Raw genomic sequence first — 6,367 nt, forward strand, 5'->3', positions numbered from 1 at the left:
AGGCACAGCGGCTGCTGAAGCATCTGGCCGACAGGTGGCCGAATCTGGACTTGAGCGAGGAGGCCAGGGAGCACCACCACAGATGCAGGTAGTGGGGTTGGGGTTTAAGAGGGGGGGAGGGGAGTTGCTGAAAAGCTGGGGGGCCACTGACCGAGGATTTACTTCCCCCTGGCTGGTCCCCGGGATATCCTGACAAGCCCCGCCCCCTGATGACAAGCCCCACCCCCAGAACCGGCTTGTCACACAGTATACTGTATAAGTGAGGTCACCCAGCTATCCAGTATATACTGTATAAGTGAGGTCACCCAGCTATCCAGTACATACTGTATAAGTGAGGTCACCCAGCTATCCAGTATATACTGTATAACTGAGGTCACCCAGCTATCCAGTATATACTGTATAAGTGAGGTCTCCCAGCTATCCAGAATATACTGTATAACTGAGGTCACCCAGCTATCCAGTATATACTGTATAAGTGAGGTCCCCCAGCTATCCAGTATATACTGTATAACTGAGGTCACCCAGCTATGCAGTATATACTGTATAAGTAAGGTCACACAGCTATCCAGTATATACTGTATAAGTGAGGTCACCCAGCTATGCAGTATATACTGTATAAGTGAGGTCACCCAGCTATCCAGTATATACTGTATGTGAGGTCACCCAGCTATCCAGTATATACTGTATAAGTGAGGTCACCCAGCTATCCAGTATATAGTATAACTGAGGTCACCCAGCTATCCAGTATATACTGTATAAGTGAGGTCACCCAGCTATCCAGTATATAGTATAACTGAGGTCACCCAACTATCCAGTATATACTATATAAGTGAGGTCACTTAGCTATCCAGTATATAGTATAACTGAGGTCACCTAGCTTTCCCAGTATCCTGTTATCAGTATGATGGAGGTTACCCAGCTTTCCAAGCATCTTAAACTGAGCATGATATGGTCACCCAGCTTTCCCACCATCTTGTAGTCAGTATAAATGTTTTTGCATTTTGTAGAATCTTATCCGGTATAAGTTCCCTGAAGTAGAGAAGGTTGGGAAACACTGGTCTAGAGGATAGAAGTTAGGGCAGACCTTCCAGAGGCTGTGTGCACAGGGGGAGCTGTGAAGGAACTGCCTGTGTCTGCTTAGCTGCAGTTATTATGAGTGGCGGCAATAGCGGTCATTGGGGTTACTAGCTTGTGCACTGGGCTCCTTCGCTAACCTCTTATGACGGCACTCAGAGGGCTCGGGCCCCGAATGTTTTAGAACCCTAGCAACGCCCCTGATACTGACAGCAGCTCCCTCTGTACCTCACAGAGCGGAAATCAGACTCCCCTTCACCAGGCTGTGGTGACCTGCTCTGTTTTGTTTCAGTCCATAAAATGGCCGACATGGAGGAGCATGTGACATGCCCTGTCCACTGTGTCCTCCATAGACATATACAGGCTGTGTGGTGGACACTGAGGGGCGGGGCTTGGTCACATGCTCCTCCATGTCAGCCATCTTATGGACCAAAACACCACAGAGCAGGGCAGCCCAGCCTGGAGGAGGGGAGCCTGATATTAGCTCTATGAGGTACACAAGGAGCTGCTGTCAGTGTATACAGTGAGCACAGTTACTAATACTGTACACTGAGCAATTTTACTATAAAGTGGCCAACCCCTTTAAAAATATTGTAAAACATTAGGAAAGCTATGTAAACTGCATATCGCTATATTCAGACTTATCTATAATATTATTCACCCCATAAATAACATTTTGTGAGGGTTCAGTATTCATTTTAGGCGCCATTACACCGTACAATTGTGATGCACTCCTGTGAGGCACGACCAGTCACTTGCCAGATGGTACTGTGTGACGCCACTACTGTAGTGGTTGGTCGAGATATAGTTCACCCAGATGGTATATTGTTGTGACGCCAGTGCCAGGTGGGCACACAGGCATGAAGGCACACCTGCTTTTATTTTAGAGTGGCAAGCTATACCCTTTCCCTTGTGGTTGGTTACCTGCCTGGCTGTGAGGGGTCCCTTGGGTACCTATCAAGGTGGTCCGGAGTGGAGTTGTGACCCACCAGGACTATCTGTACCGCCACCCACAGAAAGGGGAGATGACCCAAGGATGCGGTATCCTCTGTGTAAGAGTCCAGTTAGCATAAATAACTCTTCTTAAGGCTTCAAACCCACTTGGCAGGTCTGCAGCGAGTCCCCTTGCTGCGTATTTGCAGCGAGACTCGCTGCAGATCCCGGCCCTATACTTTTAATGGCAGACAAACACGCAGCAGGGATGTACATCCCTGCTGCGAGTTTGTCTGCAGCCCACCCCATTAACCCCGCCGGAGCTGATACTTCACCTGATCCCGGCTCCGGCGGTTCCCGATGTCTTTAGCAAGCCGGAGCGGGGACCAGGTGAAGTATATGCTCCAGCCAGCCGCCCGCAGCCCCGGACGCCCGATCGCCCCCCCCCCCCCCGCAGCACCGATCGCACGCCCCCCGCAGCACCGATCGCTTGCACGCCCCCCCCCAATCGCCCCCCTGCAGCCCCGGCTGCTCGATCGCCCCCCGGCAGCACCGATCGCCACCCTGCAGTCCGGCCGCTCGATCGCCCCCCGGCAACACCAATCGCCCCCCCTGCAGCCCCCATTGGGGGGGGGGGGGCGATCGGGCGGCCGGGGCTGCGGGCGGCTGGCTGGAGAATATTCTTCACCTGGTCCCCGCTCCGGCTTGCTGAAGACATCGGGAACCGCCGGAGCCGGGATCAGGTGAAGTATCAGCTCCGGCGGCCGGGGGGTTAATGTGGTGGGCTTAAGACAAACTCGCAGCAGGGATGTACGTCCCTGCTGCTTGTTGTCTGCCCTATACTTTCAATGGCAGACAAACACGCAGCAGGGATGTAACCCCCTGGCCGCTGGACACTATACATTACTGGGTCCCCGCTCCTGCTTGCTTCGGCGGTTCCTGGTGTCTTCACGTCCTGCTCAGCCAATCAGTGCACACTGATTGGCCGAGCGGGATGTGCCGGGAGGTGCGAGCAAGCGAGCCGAAGCAAGCAGGAGCGGGGACTCGGTAATGTATAGTGTCCATAGGCCGGGGGGTTGATGAGGCGGGCTGCGGACAAGCTTGCAGCAGGGATGTACATCCCTGCTGCAAGTTTGTCTCCCACTAAGAGTATAGAGTACAGCGAGGGGACTCGCTGCGGATCCTGCAAGTCTGTTTCTACCCTTACTGAGAGTATACTTTGTACAATAGCTGAAAGCAGACTGTAGACTTGACAAGACAGGAGTTGTACTGAGGACATTTAGAGTAGCAGGGCTGAGAATAGTTGAAAGGAGTTTGTGCTGAGAGTCCAGAACAGCGAAAAGGAGTTTGTACTGCAGATTCAGAGTAGTAGAAAGGAGTGTGTCTCAGAGTTCCAATCCAAGTAATAATGTACTCTGCCAGAACTTTAGAAACAAAGAAGTAGCAAAATACTGAAAACTTGAAAATAGACGTTTACTCGTGCCCGTGTTTCAACCCTTATCGCTATACCACCTTTTGCCCACCAGTGTCAGGTGACCCATCCTATGAGGGTGACACAAGCCCCAGACCTTATTACCTAAGTTGAGTGGCCAAGATTTCCTGGTTACACCCACACTGAGAGATAGAGTACGTAGGCTTCTAGCAACTTTGCTGTATCCGGATCAGTTCCTCTGGTTATCAGGATACTGTCCTGAACTTTAAGACTTGTTCTCGGCGTGGGTTGGGGTTTCTTTGCCTTGTCTTTTCCTTTGAGTAGCTTAACACTGCATAGTGTGTTAAAGTGCTGCTTTCAAGAAACTGGTGTCTGGGTCTCCCATGTGCGTTTGCTCTGCACAGGAACCTGACTAAGACTGAGACTAGTTCTGGAGTGGGGACCTGGCAAAGCCAGGTCCCAGCTAGACCACAGCAGGGACCAACTTGTTTTGGGTCTTCTCTGCTCAACGACCAGACTAAGACTGACTAAAAGTGGGTGTATGCTTCCTCTCCCCATGTGACAACTTCCTACAGGTGGTGTATTATCCCCTGTCAGTGGTGGAGAAGATAGCATACAAATAAAGGAGTTCAGGGATAGGTAGAGAAGAAGAGAAGGTCGTCATTGGTGTACAGATCACCTTTTGGTTACCTACAGCTGTGCAAAAAAATAAGTACAGTTACATACAATAGTGACATTTTGTGGTAAAACTTAGGAACTACTATATTACCACAGTTACTTGAAGTACAGACTTTTGTTAGGGGTGTAACATACTAGTAACACTCGCGGTGGGACACCACACACTTGTTCCCTAAAAAAAAAAAGCCCTTACATGGCCCTGTAGATGGAAAAATGAAAAGGCTATGGCTCTTATAAGGCAAAAATGAAAAATGAAAATTGGCCTGGTCCTTAAGGCCATTTTATGCTCTGTTCTTAAGGGGTTAATACCTAATGTACATTAATACCTACTGTAATGCTGGGTGTGCATTATACCAAGTCACTGGGTGCTGGGTGTGCATTGTAGGAATATGTTTGATCTCCAGACGTATATGGTATATAAAAAGTATGTAATAGACGGTTATATTGTGGCATAAACAGCAATGTCCAATATGAAGCACATCTTGGGCGCTGGCTTGTTTGGCAGGCTGTCAAGATTCTCTTTGTCATCCAAAACAGGAAACTTCTGTCCGCAGGCTCCATTGTACATAGCAAACAGTTTCAGCTACAAGCTGGTTAAGGAAAATAAAATGTTCCTCTTTTAAATATTTTAATGTTGTCTATAATCTAAAATTGCTACCTTGACAATAGTTCCAATTGACAATTGTCTTTTATAAAAAGATGGCAGTAGCTATCATGGTGTGTTTTAACACACTAAACCCCAACAAAGCCATACCCTCACCCCCATTAACATAGGCAGTTTTACAGCAACATACATAGGGTAATGACTAGGCCCATTTCTTTTTTTAAATCAGGGATACAGAAAAAAGGTGTGTGTGTATGTGTGTGTGTGAGTGTGTGTGTGTGTGTGGGGGGGTGTTGGGGTTAAGGAAGGGAAAAGAACAAAAAAGAGCCAGAAAATCTATGGGATTTCCATCAATCAAAGAAAACATACATCCAGTTTGCAGCCAGCATAATGAGAACTAGTGACAGTGGTCAAATAAACATGACTTGTTTCGAATATGGCACATCTTTAAAACTTATGCATATGTAACATAAAGCTGAACTACCTAAAGGGTGCATAACCGTCTAACTGTCCCCACTGGGTGCCTCACTTATGCAGGACCAAGAGACCTTGACCTGTAGACCCACAGACATCTGGGTATCCAATTACTCCTGATGGCACACACAATTTGTGGATGTAGAAACGGCAGCCAGTATCATTGAAGATACCCCCTCTCGTTCTGGGGGAATGATTACCATTACAGGGGAAGGTGAGATCTTGTTTCCTGACTTTAGGACTACCCCTAAGCAGGTGAAATGGTGTGTCCCGACTTTGGCACTGTCCCTAAAGTGTGGTGTCTACCGACAAGGGGATTGCCACTAAGGGAGAAGTTAAGATGGTGTCTGCCGACTTGGGGACTGTCACTAAAGAGATTGAGATAGTGTCTGCCAACTTAGAGACTGCCCCTAGAGGAGATGATGAGATGTGGCTGCCGACTTTGGGACTGCCATTAGAGGAAATGAGATGGTGGCTATCAACTTGACGACTGCCACTAGAGGAAATGAGATGAGGACTGCCTTAGAAGTTGAAAGGACTGTCGAGGTGCATTTGGTCATTGGGTGGATGGCTTCTGCTTCTGAGAAAGGTGTCAAATACAGACTCTCAAGCACTTCCAGCAAGACCTGCGCAGGCTGTTGTGGCTCTTCTTCTTCACCTTAGATTCTTTTGTTGATGCAGGAGGTTCCCAAGACAACACACCCGTCTGGCAAAGTCATATCCTCTGACTTTATCAAATTCCTGGACCACTTCTCCCACTTTTGGCTGTTCTAGAAGTTTTTGCACTTCCCCTTTTCAGCTCTTTCTTTTTTCTGAAATAGCTCCTTTAGTTCTGAGGTGGAATGAAGGGAGTAGGTTCTGCCAAAGGAGGGGATGTCCAGTCTCTCTGACAGCTTGCTGAGCCTAAGCCACTTGGAGGGGGCTCAGGCAAGCTTGATGACCTTTCTGGGACAGCTGCACACTTAGTACGAATTGACAGTCTCAGTAGGACTGCTGCATGCTCAGTATGGCTTGATGGCCTCTCTGGGACTGTTACACGCTCAGTATGGTTTGGTAGCCTTGGTGGGACTGCTGCACGATCAGTGTAGCTTGAAGGCCTCAGTCGGACTGCTGCATGCTCAGGCATGCTTGACGGTCTCTCTGGGACAGCTGCACGCTCCGTATAGCTTGAA

The sequence above is a fragment of the Dendropsophus ebraccatus genome, chromosome 8 (genome assembly GCF_027789765.1).
Source record: "Dendropsophus ebraccatus isolate aDenEbr1 chromosome 8, aDenEbr1.pat, whole genome shotgun sequence".
Classification (NCBI taxonomy): domain Eukaryota; kingdom Metazoa; phylum Chordata; class Amphibia; order Anura; family Hylidae; genus Dendropsophus; species Dendropsophus ebraccatus.